We start from the raw sequence: 17,804 nt of genomic DNA, 5'->3' as shown, positions 1-17,804 counted from the left end.
AATAAAATAAACTCAGCATTGGATATCACACTACAGGTCATAAAACCCAATCAGCCTCCTGATGTTTGAATCCCCTCTAAACAAAGTTGCTAGTCATCATCATCCATACCCTATTCATATACTTTCAGTTACTGAGAGTTTACTAATTATACAAGCTTTCATAATCAGGCTAAAATTATTTTTTCTTTCTGGCATTAGGTCATAGGACATGATAAAAAAGAAAAAAAGAAAAAAGGTGGGAAGACTGAGAACTCACCTATTGATACAGACCAAAACCCAATCCAGCTTTTCCAGAAGAGATAGTGTATATAATTGTTTCTCTTGTTCAGTTTTTCCAACATATAATAGAGCTTTTTATAATTTTGTCTTTTAGCTTATGTTCTGTATAAAATAAATTTAAAAATGGTACTTTGTTTAGTATTCAATTTATCAGATATCTGGCAGTCAAAAATGGCTGATCAGAACTTTTTTGTTGTTTTGTTCTTTACTAATACGAAAGCATTTCTTTAACTAATGAAAAAATATGTGACAACTGTCCTTTTTCCTTTAATGTTGTGCAAAAGTGTCATCTGTCTCTATAATATGTGCCCGTTGCTGGCTATTTACCTCAACGTTCAGAATCACTAATTTGTGAGTCATAGTTGTGCTTCTTCAGTTTATAATTTTTTTACAATTTTTTTTTTTTTTGAGATGGAGTCTTGCTCTGTTGCCCAGGCTGGAGCACGGTAGCACAATCTTGGCTCACTGCGACCTCCGCCTCCTGGGTTAAAGTGATCCTCCTGTCTCAGCCTCCCGAGTAAGCTGGGACTACAGGGGTGTGCCACCACGCCTAGCTAATTTTTTAATTTTTAGTAGAGATGGGGTTTCAACATGTTGGCCAGGCTGATCTTGAACTCCTGACCTCAAGTGAGGCCTCCCAAAGTGCCGGGATTACAGGAGTGAGCCACCACGCCCAGCCCGTAATTATTTTTCTCTTTGCCATCTGACCTCAGGATAAGAAACTGTTTTCAAATGTCCATCATTTACAAATCTTGGAGTTGTGTTGTGGGTTTTGATAGTTTTCAATATCCTGAAAGGCTTTGAGCTCAGTCTCTGAATTCATCTCAGCTCTCCATCTTTACATCAGTAATAGTAATCATTAGATTAAACCCCCCAAAACTTTCTGAACCTAGAGCCTTTGGGATCAATCTCCAATTCTCCTAGAATTGACCCGAATATTGTGACTGAATGAAATCTGATCCTATGAACAAAGATGACCCACTCTTATGCCAGAATTCTTGGTGCTGTTTTGCACCAGAGACTTCTGTGAATCTGTATCTTCTGAGGACTGAACAAAACTGAAATGACATCCTGGATTTGGAAGCACTCATATTATCTGATATTGATTTTTTAAATTTTGGAGAACATATTTTTTTAAAATACAATTGTCAAGATCATTATTATTTAATGATGTGTTGAAAATGTTGCCAGCATAAAAAGAAAAGAAGTAGAAGTAAGAGATACCGTTGGAAAAATGGAAAAAAAATACAAATTTTTTTTTGTTGTTGTTGTTGTTGTTTTTTTTGAGACGGAGTCTCGCTCTGTCGCCCAGGCTGGAGTACAGTGGCGCGATCTCGGCTCACTGCAAGCTCCGCCTCCCGGGTTCACGCCATTCTCCCGCCTCAGCCTCCCGAGTAGCTGGGACTACAGGCGTCCGCCACCACGCCCGGCTAATTTCTTTTTGTATTTTTAGTAGAGACGGGGTTTCACCGTGTTAGCCAGGGTGGTCTCGATCTCCTGACCTCGTGATCCGCCCGCCTCGGCCTCCCAAAGTGCTGTGATTACAGGCTTGAGCCACCGCGCCCGGCCAAAAAATACAAATTATACATAGAAAATCCGAGAGAAACAATTAAAACCTTCTAAAATAAATGACTTGAAATTTAAAAAGTATTTTTAAATCTATTCTATTCATAACCCATGAGTAGACACAGTGGGAAAATAAGTTTTCATTTACAATATACGTTTTAAATATTCAGAAAAAGACTTTGGATTTAACCTGTTTGTGCAGGACTTATGTATCCACAATTAAAATTTTATTGTCAGAGAAATATTGGAGAAATTTAAATAATATAGGAAAATGAACACTATATAATTTTGACTGAGAAATTGGTAAATACAATGTGATCTGAACTATGTTTCCATTATGTCTATGAATAGAAACAGGACCAAAGGGAAGCATAGAAAAATTTAATGTTGGTTTCCTCTATGTTTTAAGTTATTGCTATTTTTCCCTAAAAGGGTACTCTATTGTCAAAAATATTTATCATGGGCATATATTTTATAACTTGAATAAAATTTTACATATATTTCTATATACATATATATATATATATATGTCCATTTGGTAAAAGTGATTAAAAGTGAACAAAGTTGTGACAATCTTCCAAATATGAATTTTAAAAATTAGAAATGCCTAATCCCATTCCTCAAGCCCTGTGTTATTTTGAAACAAATTCCAGACATCATATTATTTCAACCTCAATTATTTCAGAATATGTTTCCAAAGTAAAATAAATCTTTTTCTTAAAAAAAAAATCTCAATAACATTATCATAGGAAAAAATTTAACAATATTTCTTAATATTATCAGATATTCACTAGATATTCAAATTCTCTAGTTGTCTCATAATTTTTCCTTGCAATGTTTAAATCATAATTCAGGTAAAATATATGCATTGTAATGGTTGACATGTATCTTCAGTCTGCTTTAATCTTTAAAAGATTGAGGCTTTTCCTGAATCTTTTTCGACTTGAATTTTATTTGTTGGATAAACTTGGTCTTTGAACTTTTAGATTTTCCCAACACCTGGATCAATTGGATTTTGCTCATTAACCCCTGTGCATTATTTAGTATATTCTCTGTATTCTCTATACATTCCTGGTTAGAACTAGAGGTTTTATCAGATTCATATGTATTTTCTTCATTTTTTGATGTCATTGGCCATTTGCAGGTATTTTAAAACATGTTCAACCTTTTTTGACACTCCACCACTATGAGATTCTCCTCAAATCTCAATTTACTCTAGTAATTTTCTTGTAACCAGTAGAAAACAGTGGAAATAATGCTGTGAGACTTTTGAAGCTAGATCAGAGAAAAATTATGCAGGTCCCCTGCCTCTTTTTGGATGCTCACTAGGGCAATCATTTCCTTTCTGGGGAGATTTAATCCTCCCTCCCATTTCGGGGACATTTAGTCAAGTCTGGACACAATGGGAAGGGTGGTGCTACTGCCATCTAGTGGGTAGAGGCAGGGATACTGCTAAACATCCTGCAAGGCACAGGACAGACTCCCTACAACAAGATGTCAATAGTTCCAAGGTTGAGAACCCTGCTCTAAGGGAAGGCAACTGCGATATGACAAGTCTAATTACTCTGAGACTGCTATGCTGGATAATCCACTTGTAGATATTCCAGTCAATCCCATTAGAGCTCTCAGTTGAGAGCCAGCGTCAACTTTCAGCCATGAGAACCAACCATCCTGGATATTCAGTCCAGTTAAGTCTTCAGATCACTGTAGCCTTGGCTGACCTTTACTTACAACTGCCTGAGCGACCCCAAGAGAGAAATGCCCAGTCAAGTTCTTCCTGAATTTCCAACACAAAATTGTGAGCAAAATAAAAGTTTGTTTAAATCTACCAAGGACTGGGATCAACTGTTAAATAACAATATTAACAGGAACTAGTCAGTGTTTCAATCTATTCACAGATTAGAAGTTACAAAATGGCTATAATATAATTCTATTATTATTTCCTATATATTAATTGGAATCTTTTTATAAGGAGACACTTTTCCTATTGACTATTTGATTACTGTAAAGTACAGTTTAAATAAGAAAATCAGTATGAATGCTTGACTTTACAATTTAGTGAAACTGCAAAATCTCTTAAAAAATGGAATTAAAAAGGTGAGAAAAATCTTAAGAAAACATCGTGAAAGCAAGAACTGTGATTTATAGATTACTTGGAATTGTTACATTGACAGCTGACTGCTCAATGTTCACAATGGAAGGCACGTATCAGCAGATTATGGTTTTAATTTGCAGAAAGGAAAGAACTGCCATTCTAGAATTTTATACACAGTGAAAATATTCATCAGGATTGTGAAATAATAACATTCAAAGACATGATTACGATAAAAATGAGTGTTTGTACCAGCTACAAGTCTGACTGAAAGTAAATAGAACTAAGTTTTTGAAATAATCATATTGTTGAAGAAATTATAAGCCTCTACTCAAATTATTTTAACTTTTTGGGACTTACAACTATATTTGCCACTCTTGCATTATCATAAAATGGACTGTAAATAAGGTATATTTTCCAATATCCATTACGAATACATCCAACGAAGATAACAGAAAATGGAGACTATCACAGGAGGCCAGACAAGGGTCATCATGGATATTGGTCAAGGACCCCGAGAGCAGACTCAGATCTAATCTTGTAAATTCTCATCCCTAAGATAGTGAATCTTTACCATGTCTGGTCCTGGAGAATTTCTACATTGCCACGTACCACTTACTGCTCTGTTTCTTCCATTGTTTCTTTTTCTAAATGATAATCCTCATTGCAATGATCTTATCCCCATTATAGCATAGTATATTCAATATACGAAAAGAGCAGAAGATAACTATTCTTTCAGACCATAGGTTTAAGAAACAAGAAAATCTTCATCAGAGCCTTATAGAAAAAGCTGTGAATTATCCATACCAGAAAAACTTTCATCATCAATGTCCACCTTGGGTGTGGGATTAAAGAGTGGCACTCTCTGCGCAGTCCTCGGCTAGACATATTTCCTCATTTTACAGATGAGGACATTGATTTAATAAGTAACTTATTGATTTTTAAAAATACCTCTTTTATCACACATAGAGTATTTTAGTTGAATAATGGAAAAATTTGAGGATACATATGTGGATGCTGTTTGATATAAATATAAATTAAATGAGTTAGCATAAAAAGAAATTAGAATAAATGGAGTTTAATTATCACTAAGAAAGTGGAAGTTTTTCTGTTTCCACTTTTCAGCCTTTTGTGCTATCACTAGACTATTGTCAATGAGTCATTATAAGCAAAGGGAAGTAGGCTGCAGGTGTTGCTAATGATCACTTATATATTTTCACAGTGTTCCAAAGCTGTACTTTATTACTTATTCCAGATTGAACTATTTTTATTTTAATTGGTACTTTTAGAGATTTGGTTCCCAACCAGCTGGCATGGTCCAGTGGGTGAAGCAGAGAAATTGCACTTTTGTTACGGTAAAAGTGAAAGCAAATTGACTAATATCTACCAATCATAATTTGAAATAGGACACTGCTCCTATGTTGACTCATATTTTCATAGGATAATGACTGAGTGTGTTGTCCTCTGAGAGGACTTGTACTCTTACCACATGAAGACATATTGAACACCCACAAAATAGCATTAGAAGCAAATAAGAAACCCTAGCATAGTTTGGTACTTCTTGATTTTGATGTTTTATACATCACTAGTGAAACTAAGTTATTGTTCACACCAATAAAGCAATATTTGAGACACACATGAAAACATAGAAATAATGTACAAGTTTGCTGATCACCGAAGTAATGTGCACATATTACTTTATATCTCCCCCTTTCTACATATACAAGTTCTTAACGCAGGTTATATACTTTAAAAATTAGTATAATGTTTTACATAAGAACTTAGTATGTGGAACTTGTAAATGATCTGCGCTCCATAAATGTTTGTGGATGATGCAGAATCTTTAATTTATAAATAGCTAATTTGTTATCTTATACTATACACACATATGCTCTACTCCAAAATGCATTTTAGGTCATTTAGCCATGCTTTGCAGTAGTCCTGCTTCCCAGTTGTTTCACATTTCTTTTGGTTGTACTAGAGTGGCTCCCTGAATTGTTAGTTTACTGCAAAATTTTGACATGTTACTGCAGGTTAGATTTTATGCTTTGTTCCCTCTGTAATCAATACCAAACACCTGATTTTTTTTAAACTAGAAATTGCCACAAATTACGAGGAGGTAGATTTTACTAATCTAAAAGAGTTCCATACTATTTTTGTTTATTATAATTTAGAAGTTGTACTGACAGATTGTTATTGTTAAGGCACTTTTTTGTTACTATTAGAATAAGAAGATTGGGGCCTTTCTGCTAACTGCCTTTCACTAGGTTAATCAGTCAGAATTACAGTAGCTTCAATTCAAACAAAGGGAGCAATGTTATATGTAATAGAATTAAGGGAAGCAAGTCAGAGTTCAACAAATGGTTGTCAAAGTTTGATATGGTGGGAAGACAAAATTACAAATATGCATATAACCATATCTCTCTGTGTGTGTTTGTGGATATGTTTTGATATATAAAGACACACAAAAGTTGAAAAAAACATGATTATATATAACATTCAATATTGAATTCAATATATAATTGATGGCAGCATATGCCTAAAGTTGTGGGTTGAATTACTGTATGTCTCACAAAAAGATATGTTAAAGTCCTAACCTTTAGTATTTGTGAATATGAACTTATTTGGAAATAACGCCTTTGCAGGGTGGGAGTGTAAATTAGTTCAACCATTGTGGAAGACACTGTGGTGATTCCTCAAGGATCTAGAACTAGAAATACAATTTGACCCAGAAATCCCATTACTGGTATATACCCAGAGGATTATAAATCATTCTACTATAAAGAAACATGCACATGTATGTTTATTGTGGCAGTATTCACAATAGCAAAGACTTGGAACCAACCCAAATGCAATTAATGATAGACTGGATAAAGAAAATGTGGCACATATACACCATGGAATACTACGCAGTCATAAAAAGGATGAGTTCATGCCCTTTGCAGGGACATGGATGAAGCTGGAAACCATCATTCTCAGCAAACTAACATAAGAACAGAAAATCAAACACCACATGTTCTCACTCATAAGTGGGAGTTGAACAATGAGAACACATAGACACAGGGAGGGGAACATCAAACACCAGGGCCTGTTGGAGGGTGGGCGGCTAGGGGAGGGATAGCATTAGGAGAAGTACCTAATGCCTAATGTAGATGACGGGTTGATGGGTGCAGCAAACCACCATGGCACGTGTATACTTATGTGACAAACCTGCACGTTCTGCACATATACCCCAGAACTTAAATAATAATAATAATAATAATAATAATTTAAAATGAAGTCCGTAGGTGGACCCATAATCCAATATGATTGACATCCTCATAAGAGGAGAGAGACACAGAGAGAACATCACATGACAACAGGCAGAGATTGAAGTGCTGCAGATGCAAACCAACGAATGCCAAGGAACACTAAAGATTACCCGCAAATTACCAAAAGCTAGAAAAGGGCAAAGAAGCATTCTTTTCTGAAAGCTTCAGAGGGAGCATGATCATTCAGACAATCTGATTTTGGACTTCAAGACTTCATAATTGTGAGATAATATGTTTTTCTTGTTTTAAACTGTTCAGTTTGTACTTTATTGTAGCAGTTCTAAGAAATGAATACGTCTAGCTATCAAATATTTGAAAAAGGAAACTAAGTTTTACAGGGTCTTAATTAAAACTATGACAAAATTTCATACTTTGATAACACCCTTTGTTCCAAACACTTACCAAAGATGGTAAAATATAAAATAAGAAAGTCAGAAGGACATGGCCTTTCTCAAATGCAAAGGCAAAACTTTTTTTGGCCGGTAACAGAAAAGAAATGAAAAGTTGTGAGCAGATGATGATATGGCCTTCCTAACTTCCTAACTTTAGGTTCTCAGTAGGCAGAAGTTTCCAGGATCTAAAATATACCCTCAAGAAAGGGGACCAAAGTGAAGTTTGCTACTTGAAGTCCTAGAGTGGCTTATAGCTCCCGCTGAGATACAGAATAGGCATAGTCACAACCTTATGACTAGAAGGTTAACAAAACCACCCCAAAAGAAACTAAACTGAGAAGAAAAGTTTTACCAAGGTTTCAAGGGAGCCAAACATGCTTATTTTATACCTACCATTTTGGAGAACAGTAAAAGCACAGACACTACTAGACTAATGTTTAGATATACTATAGTAATTAGGAGAATATTTTAAAAATAGACATATTGATACAAATGCATACAAAAAATCTGAAGATACTATCTTACTAAACTACTATCAAATCAAATTTATCTATCAATTAATCAACACACCATAACTAATTATAATATTGGAACACAAAATAGTTTAACTTCAGAAAATCTATTACTCCAAAATATCATATTAACAAGTCAAAGAAAATACGCCATATGAAGATAAATGTGGAAAACTCCTTTAGCAAATTATAAAATTCACTCATGATATTTTTCTAAAAAAAATTTGCAAGAAAACTATCAATGAAAAATAATTTTCCTAGTTTTATTGAAGTACCTGCCAAAAACCTAAAAGAAAATGATGGGCATTTCCATTAAGTCAGTGATGTGGTTAGGCTTTGTGTCCCCACCCAAATTTCATCTTGAATTGTAATCCCCATATTCTCCATATGTCAAGGGAGAGACCAGGTAGAGGTAATTGAATCATGGGGGCAGTTTCTATGCTGTTTTCATGATAGTGAGTGAGTTCTCACAAGATCTGACTGTTTTTAAAAGAGGCTCTTCCCCTTTCACTTGGCACTTCTTCTTTCTGCCGCCTTGTGATGAAGGTGCCTTAACTCTCCTTTGTCTTCTATCACAATTGTAAGTTTCCTGAGATCTCCCCAGCCATGCAGAACTGTGAGTCAGTTAAATCTTTTTCTTTTATAAATTACCCAGTCTCAGGCAGTTTTTTAATAGCAGTGTGAGAACGGACTAACATAGTCTACAATAAGAAAAAGATGCCTAATCTCATGGTTTCTAATAGGTAATGGTCAACACAATGTTCAAAAATGATTAAGGTAAGAAAGAAAAAGAAATAAATCTGGGAAATAATAATAATGACAAACGAAGAGATAAAACTCTCCTTATTCGTTAATTATATGATTACCTACGTTGGAAATTTAGGGGATTCTGTGGACAGATTATTAAAACTCACCAGCATACAAAAATCAGTATCATTCCTGATAATGAATACACCAACAATTAACAAAAATCAATCAATAAAAATATGTTCTATAAAACAGAAAAAGTTATACAGAATGTTAGACTGTAGGTGAAAAATTATTGGAGATGATTTTTAAAAGCCTGAATAAATGGAAAGTTATGTTCATATGATTGTTTCTCAGGAAAACTTTGATGATGCACCACAGATTAATCTTAAAATCTAATATAATTTAAATAAAGAAATCTTTGGGGGGTTTTCATGGAACTCGAAAACTACAAATGCAAAATCACATGGCCAAAAACCACTATGACGATTTGAACAACTGGGATAATAAACTTGACCTCACATATAACAAAAATTTTAATAAATGAATAATACAGATATTAGTACAGGATGAATAAATAGACCAACAGAATATAACAAACCTAGAAATTGATTCATTCATATATGACAATAATGTATGACAGACATAGTATTACAAATAAACGAGGAAAAAAGATGAACTGTTAGATAAATGGTGTTGGGATAATTGTTTATCCATATGGAAAAAGTTAAATTAAGTCCTTTAAAACTTTTTGAGTAAAACAAAGAGTAACATTTTTATGACCTTCAGGGAAGAAAGGATTTATTTACTTCAGACACAAAAAGAACACAAATTATAAAAGAAAACCCAGCACTTTGGGAGGCCGAGGCGGGTGGATCACAAGGTCAGGAGATGGAGACCACCCTGGCTGACACGGTGAAACTCTGTCTCTACTAAAAATACAAAAAATTAGCCGGGTGTGGTGACAGGTGCCTGAAGTCCCAGCCACTTGGGAGGCTGAGGCAGAAGAATGGCGTGAACCCAGGCGGTGGAGCTTGCAGTGAGCCCAGATCACGCCACTGCACTCCAGCCTGGGCGACAGAGCAAGACTCCATCTCAAAAATAAAGTAAAATAAAATAATAAAAACAAAAAAGAAAATTGTGATATATTTGCAACACAATAAGTTAAACTTTTTGCACAAAAGAAACTATAGACAAAGTGAAAAACTAGTCACATACAGAGAGAAGACATTTGCAGCCCGTGTGAGTGACAAACAGAAGTATCAACTGCCAATGAAAATGTCCAAAGGCTATGAATAGGTAATTCACAGGAGAAAAAAATAAAAATGGCCAATAAAAGAGCAAAAACATGATCAACTATATTAGTAATCAAGGGAAGCAAATTAAAACCAAAAAAGAACTTTATACCTGTCGTTGGCAAAACTGAAAAATTATCTGACAATAACAAGTGTTAGAGAAACGGAAACTCTCAGATACTCCTGCCAAGAGTGTTAAATAGTTCAGATTCTCTGGAGATTAGTTTGGTATATAGTAAAGCTGATGTATCTCAGGACACAGAAATTTTACCCCTGGATGTTTCCCATGAAAAAAAATTCAGATAAATTAGTAAGGAGAGTTGCAGTATAATTTAAAATCATAGAAAATGGAGCAGGTAAAATGTACATCAAATAGAAAACAGATAAATATTGTACATTCATCTAACAGACTAATACTTGGATTTCAAAATAAATAAAGTGTGTGTGTTAACATGGATAAATCTTTTCAAAAATCAAGTAAAAGAGTGAATTATAGAATGTGAAGAATTATACACCACTTATATACATTTTAAATCCTTCGATGTGGTCCATAATTTTAAAATGTATTGTTATTACAAAATAAAAAATACCATGCAAAATAAGATGTTTTAAAGTATCATTAATTTGCTTTTAGATAAATGTTTTCATAGAATTTGAAATATATTTGAGTTGGCCTTTTAGAGTTACCATTTCTTAGTAAGGGAAATCAAATATTATTAATTAAATGAGATAAATTAAGGAAGAACACAAATATAATTAAATATAGAAATCTGCAAATAACCCATGCTGAATTCTTCCAAATTATCTCTCATGAACTTTTGTCAGGATTGCTAAGTCATGACATAGCACGTTTTGTGTTTCTTTTTTACTTTATCTATTCACCATTCAGCAGGGAGGATAATTGACAGTGAAATGAGCAAAACTTAGGAGATGGAGGGAGTAAGAGAGATCCTAAAAAATCCCTAGATAATTTACAAACTAGATAATCAATTCTTGACTAATCAGGCTTTGACTCTAATAAATATCAATCACATAATGAAATTAAGTTAAACATGCAAAATTCGTCTAGGATTGCTCTTTTGAATTGATTTTATCTTTTTGAGTACCCAGTATCACTACTGCTGTCATTATCAGGACATAGGACAGGAACACAGCTATTATTTTCCTACCTTTCAGCTTTTCAACACAACAAATATATACTGGCATCCATTTCTATGATTTTAATTTGGGTACTTATTGTCCCCTTATTGGGGACTCGGGGCAATGTAACTGTGGTTTTCCACACAAAACAAGGGTTAGGTATGTGTTTGGCCTCTTTTCTTTAGGATCCTAGAAAACTACCTTCTTATTTTTAACATTATCTTTTTCTGTCTTGAACTAAAAAAACACAGCAAAGTAAGTCACACCAACTGTTTTTCATTACCTTTACCAATTATTTCATTAAGAAACTTTGGAATGAGTCATTTTAATCATTAAACATTATAAACAAGTTTTTCTATAGAAATTACTTTCATGAATTCCAAGAAAAACAATTACCTGTTATTACTGCCAAAGTTAAAACTATCTTCCTGCATAGAAGTGTGCATTTCTCAGGGAAGAATGAGTTTATATTGAGGTTGGTGTGGGACATTTAGAAGGAAGCAGCTGACATATTGTTGCAGATTTATGCCTGATAATTACAGGGCACTGTACAGTTTTTTAAATGCTTTCATATTTGTTATGTCATTGGGTTCTTAAAATAATTCTGTAAGGTCACAAATGCAGTGTTTCTCATTTTACAGATGAGGAGATTGAAGTCTCAAATGGCTACGTGACTTCGCCATTACATTAAGAAAAGAAGAATTGAAGTATTATGGTACTCCTGAGTTTCAGAGGATATTAGTAAAATAATGCATGTGGGAAAATCTAGTAGAAACTATATGTAGTAGAAAAATATAATGTTTGTGAAAATATCTAATAGAAATCTAATAGAAATTCAATAAATATTTGGCAATAAATATGTTCCTTCAGAATTATCCTGGTGCAGGCAAGGCTTTCCTTGCGTGGCACTACCTTCTCACTCCAAGTTTTCATCATTCTCTTAGGAGGATTATACAAAAGTCCTAGTTTGCTGCATGTGTTTGTCAATATTGGGGTTGGGGTGTAGACCAGGGACCTAGATGGAATCTCAAAGAACAGGTAAGCATTTGGCCAAATTGGGTGATTGCCAGAAATGAGCTGACTTTGGATTTCAGACTGCCCTGGCTTTTCTACCTTTCTCTCAGGGACTCACAGTGGGAGGTGCTTGCTCTGGCACTTTCATATTCTCATGCTCCTTGCATGATTACCAACTCTACACTTGTTCTTCTGTGCCTGGCATCTTTTGATCTAGTCATTGGGAATGGTTAAAACTATAAGTAGTTCAATCTGTTTAGATAGTTGCATCAATGAATTTTGAGCATAGTAACAACAAATAACAATGAAGGACATTTAATGCTTACTGTGTAGCAGGCGCTATTCTAAGCAATGTATGCATATAAACTCACATAAGCCATACAACAATCTTATTTTATCTTTGAGGAAACTAAGGCATGGAAAAATTAAATAACTTGCTCAAATTATTTGATCATCAATGTACAAAGCTGGCGTTTGAACTCAAAGTGTCTGGCTCAAGAGTGCATTTTTAACCATTTATCCATACTTCTTTCAGTAATACGGCTTAACCATGCTGTATCCTTCAAGTATAACCGCTATGGATGATGGTGGAGGGTAAAAGACTCTTTTAGAATACAAAAAAAAAAAAGAGTCTGTGAGTATAGAATGGGGAAAGCATACCAGTTAATATCTCAACATAGTGTCTCCCTGCATTAGTCCAGTCTCAGGCTAATAAAGACATACCTGAGACTGGGTAATTTATAAAAGAAAGACATTTAATTGGATCACAGTTCAGCATGGGTGGGGAGGCCCCAGAAGACTTACAATCATGGTGGAAGGGAAAACAAACACGTCTTTCTTCACATGGCAGCAGGAAAGAGAAGAATTAGTGCCCAGAGAAGGAGGAAGCCCCTTTAAAAAGTATCGATCTTGTGAGAACTCACTCACTATCACCAGAAAAGGATAGGAGAAACCATCCCATGATTCAATTATCTCCACCTGGTCCCTTCCTCGACATGTGGGGATTAAGGAAACTATGATTCAAGATGAGATTTGGGTGAAGACAGAGTCAAACCATATCACTCCCCACAAATGTATATTAGCATTAAATATAATGGACCATATAGAGAGTAATATCTCATATTATATAGGATATCCTTACTAGTTTATTGAACAGACAAATACGGTTTTCTTTTTTTTCCAGATTGTCATTTTTAAGAGCCTTGTATTCAAACTACATCTGTGAATTTTCCATCTTGGAGTATTTGAGGAACAAAATCTTTAATTTAATAATGGCAAAATCAACTAACAGATTTTAGAAAAACAGTCCCATCTTAGTTTATTTAATTCGAGTTGTATGTTAGCTCATGTGAGTGCCCAAATTCAGAGCACAGCTTATTTATTTATTTATTTATTTATTTTCTTGTGATATGTCTTGCAGCAATTTAGTCACATTATATTTGGGGTAGGGTAAATATTCAATTAACTGTGGTTCTCTCTGTTAAATATTTTCCTGTTTTTCAAATGTTAACTTGCAATGATGTTTGTAACTGAGATGTCCTTTCTCAGCTAAATTTTGAATTCTCAGTTGAATTTTGTATGATACTCATGTGATAGGCTATGAATTTAAAAGCATCCTAGAGATGGCACATAAATCAATTTGGTAATAGTCTATTGCTTTGGGGATAATTACATTACTGTTTTAGTGTCAAGAGTTGCCCTGATGAACAAGACCTATCTCAGGCGTCTATATATTTCAAGCATTAGTGAATGAATGGCACAGTGCAGAGTGTAAATTAAAAATGGATGAATTGGTTGCACCAAATTAGTATTCTACTTTTACTACCCTGTCATATGAAATACTATTTTATAATTCAGAGTCACTCTTCAGAACACTTTTCCTTGTCACTCTTGCTTGTCACTTTTATTCCTTTAAATGAGTACTAAATATAGAATTTTTTTTTTTTTTTTTTTGAGATGGAGTCTCGCTTTGTCCCCCAGGCTGGAGTGCAGAGTGGCCGGATCTCAGCTCACTGCAAGCTCCGCCTCCCGGGTTCACACCATTCTCTTGCCTCAGCCTCCCCAGTAGCTGGGACTACAGGTGCCTGCCACCTTGCCCGGTTAGTTTTTTTTTTTTTCTGTATTTTTTAGTAGAGACGGGGTTTCACCGTGTTAGCCACGATGGTCTCCATCTCCTGACCTCGTGATCTGCCCGTCTCCACCTCCCAAAGTGCTGGGATTACAGGCTTGAGCCACCGAGCCCGGCCTGATTTCTTTTTTTTTTTTTTTTTTTTTTAGGAAAAAAAACCCCAAAAAACTATAGCATACCCCCTGAGGTCATTTTTATGTGTTATTTGCCTTTTCAAGACGTCCAACTTGTTGATATTTTAAAATTATTTCTTCTTTTTTTCCCACTTTACATTTACTCATTACTGCTGGGCAAGGGATTCTAGTAATTGTAGTTTAGACAGTGAGGATAAACAAATTTTCCAATGCACTCCTGAGTAAATGCAATTTGAAGTTTAATACAGTTTTTTAAATCAGTGTCTATCTCGAATTATGTCATTAATTTTGAATTATTTCTTAAGTATTTTCTACGGCTTTTAGTAATTTACCAGACCATTCTATAGCTTATTAAATTAGATCATAACTTAAGTTTCAAAAACTTTCAGAAAATTGGATTTACTTATTGAATATTACTTCATTTTTCTTCCAATCTTATAATCACAGAGCATTAAAACATGTCCCAACCTTGATGGTCTTATGAACATAATGAGAACCTTGTATATCAGTTAGACCTTTTAGTTGCAAGCACCAGAATCTACACTGGCAGATTTAAACAAAAAACAATAGTTTATTAAAAAATATTAGGTTGCTTAGAGCATCTTCAGAATGGCTAGAAAGATGAAGATTTAAAACTAATTGCCAGGAGCAATGCTCATAGCCAGGCTGTCATGGCCTGAGGAAGGAACCTCCCTGGTGCCATAGCCACCACAGAGAAGCAAAGACCTGCTATGTGATTTTTCTGAAACTATGACTACCACAGCATGGATGTCACTTCCTTTCTAGGAACGCTACGTTGCAGGACACTTTTGTTCCAACTACACCAATAAAATAGAAAGTCTGTGTTTTGTCTGGCATCATGTTGATAACATCAAAAATAGTCTTCTCTGGGTTATTCTGATTGGTGTAGCTGGGGTCATATTTCTGGGCAGTAATTGCTGGAGAATCAGAGAATTTCGGCTCTGCTTTCTATACTGGGGAGAAGGCACTCAATGTGAGAATTTTCCCACATGTAGAAAGACTATTAAAATATGAGTGGCAGGTATGAATATGATCAGTTTACATCAAGATATATGGTAGAATAAAGTGTGTAATTATAATTATTTTTCCTCCTACTTAAATGAATTAAATATGTGATAATCATAAGTTATCCAAAATATAAATTTGAAAGCAAGTTGTAACTTAGATAACATGTTATTGTCAACCTGTAAAGTATGGCTTAATTAAAAAATTCCCATAATTTTAAGTTAGCCTCTATAGTAAAAGAAATATGCTTATGTTTAAAATAAAAGGATGTATCAGAGACTAACACTTTCTGATAACTTGGATTTACTAGAAAAACCATGTGGTCTGAAAAATCATGATAATATGGTGAATGGCTACCAATAATGTTGATCTAAAAAATAGTGATATAGTTTTATTACATATCTGAACTTTAGGCCATTTATTTCAACATAAACTCAATTCTTATAGGCTTATTCATATTTAAAGCATTTTAAACTTTATTCAGTATTCACCCTGGGCTCATATTTCATGAACAGGTACATAGTAGAAAAGCAACGAGATAAACTTTGATGTCTACATTATTATTTTAAAAATTGTAACATGAATGAGAACCACTTCTGGGGGTTTCTGAACATTGAATGAAATAAAATCTCCTCTATCTTAAGAGAGTTATGTCATATTGGGACATTCAATACAGTGTATTTGAGGCAGGACTGGAGGCACTTCCATGAAAGAAACAATTATAGTTAAAATCCCAAAGGATGGGCTGATGCCCTAATGGATCCTTTTTTATATCACTAATTGCAGCAATTTTGTGGGTGAAAGGAACAACACACAAAGCAGCAAGAAGGAAAACTTGAAGTACTTATGTTTTTAAAAACATCATTTAATAAATTATAAGAAGACTAAACGGAAGTCAAACAACTGAGTGGGGAAATGTGGGTTTATTCCCCAGATACTTCTTAAAAGATGGGAAGGAGAAGAAGCTGAATATAGACTGTGGATAAAATATTTACAAAACAAACCCCACAGGAAATAATAATTGAATATTTTATATTTTGACTTATTCAACTTTTATGATTTATTTTTTTTTCTTCATTGAGTTTAATTAAGCTTTCCCCAGGGTCACAGCCTTGAAAAACTTAAAAAGAATAAGACTTTTGTTTACCAGGCAAGTTTTCACAGTTCTCTTTAAACTGAAGTATCTATTTTGTTAAAATTTTTTTACAAGGGCTGCTGTTCAGCATTTTTAAGGTGTCAGTGACTCCACTAGAAAAAAAAAATCCTTAATAGTCTGGCAAAGGCAATGCCTTTTGCACTGAATTTTTAAAAGTTTTCTGTGCTATGCTATTTTTATCTTATCAAATATTTAATAACATCTTCAATACCTATATATAGAAATATATATAATATTCTTATAAATATTTTCCATTGCAAGGTAATTAAGTTTATGTGCTTAATATAGGAAATGTATTATGGGACAGTATTCGAACTATTTATTCACTCATTTGTTTACTCCATTATTGTTTAATTTATTCATCTGTATATTCATTCATTCATTCATTCATTCAAATACAACCTGCCACATACCACTTAAAATGCTAGGAGATGCTAGTGAAAGACAGAAAGAAAGCAAACAGAAAGAAAGAAAGAGAGAAACAAAGAAAGAAAGAAGAAAAAGGAAATAAAGAAAGAAAAATGAAAGAAAGAAAGAAAGAAAGAAAGAAAGAAAGAAAGAAAGAAGGAAGAGAGGTTAAAAAAAGAACAAAAAAAGGAAAAAAGAAAAAGCGAAATGGTGCTAGAGCTTTCACTGTAGAATGGAGTTAACTCCTTTCTGCTTCCATGTGGCATAGTGGAATGGGCTTTACAGTGTGAACAGGTTTTAGAATTTTTAAAGGCTGATTTGTGATTGGATCTGGGTTCGATATGAGGACAAAGGGAGAAGTAGAACCAAAGGACAACATGCTTCAACTCTTCCAATCTCTTCCCCCTTCTTTTCACCACATCCAAAGTTCTAGGTATAGAAAGTCAGTGACTATATCAGGCCATTTTTGTTTCCACTGGGAAGAAATGTAACTATGATGGGATACAGCAGGGTAGGTAAAGAAAGAAACTTGCTAATTTTAAATAATATAGATCATAATTATACCATCTGTATAAGAAACTATAATAATTTATTTGAAACCAAG

General features: G+C 34.2%; 1 long non-coding RNA gene across 1 annotated transcript in view; it reads right to left on the bottom strand.

Moving 5' to 3' along the window:
* The window catches only part of LOC123571885 (uncharacterized), a 124,029-nt gene that overhangs the window by 95,739 nt on the left and 10,486 nt on the right, over nucleotides 1-17,804 (bottom strand). Inside the window, exon 3 of the long non-coding RNA XR_006696184.2 lies at nucleotides 257-381. This is a non-coding gene — a long non-coding RNA (uncharacterized lncRNA). The remainder of the gene's footprint in view (nucleotides 1-256; nucleotides 382-17,804) is intronic.

Source organism: Macaca fascicularis, chromosome 2 (genome assembly GCF_037993035.2).
Source record: "Macaca fascicularis isolate 582-1 chromosome 2, T2T-MFA8v1.1".
Classification (NCBI taxonomy): domain Eukaryota; kingdom Metazoa; phylum Chordata; class Mammalia; order Primates; family Cercopithecidae; genus Macaca; species Macaca fascicularis.
Note: the sequence above shows the minus strand (reverse complement) of the source record. Positions and strands in the feature narration are given on the sequence as shown.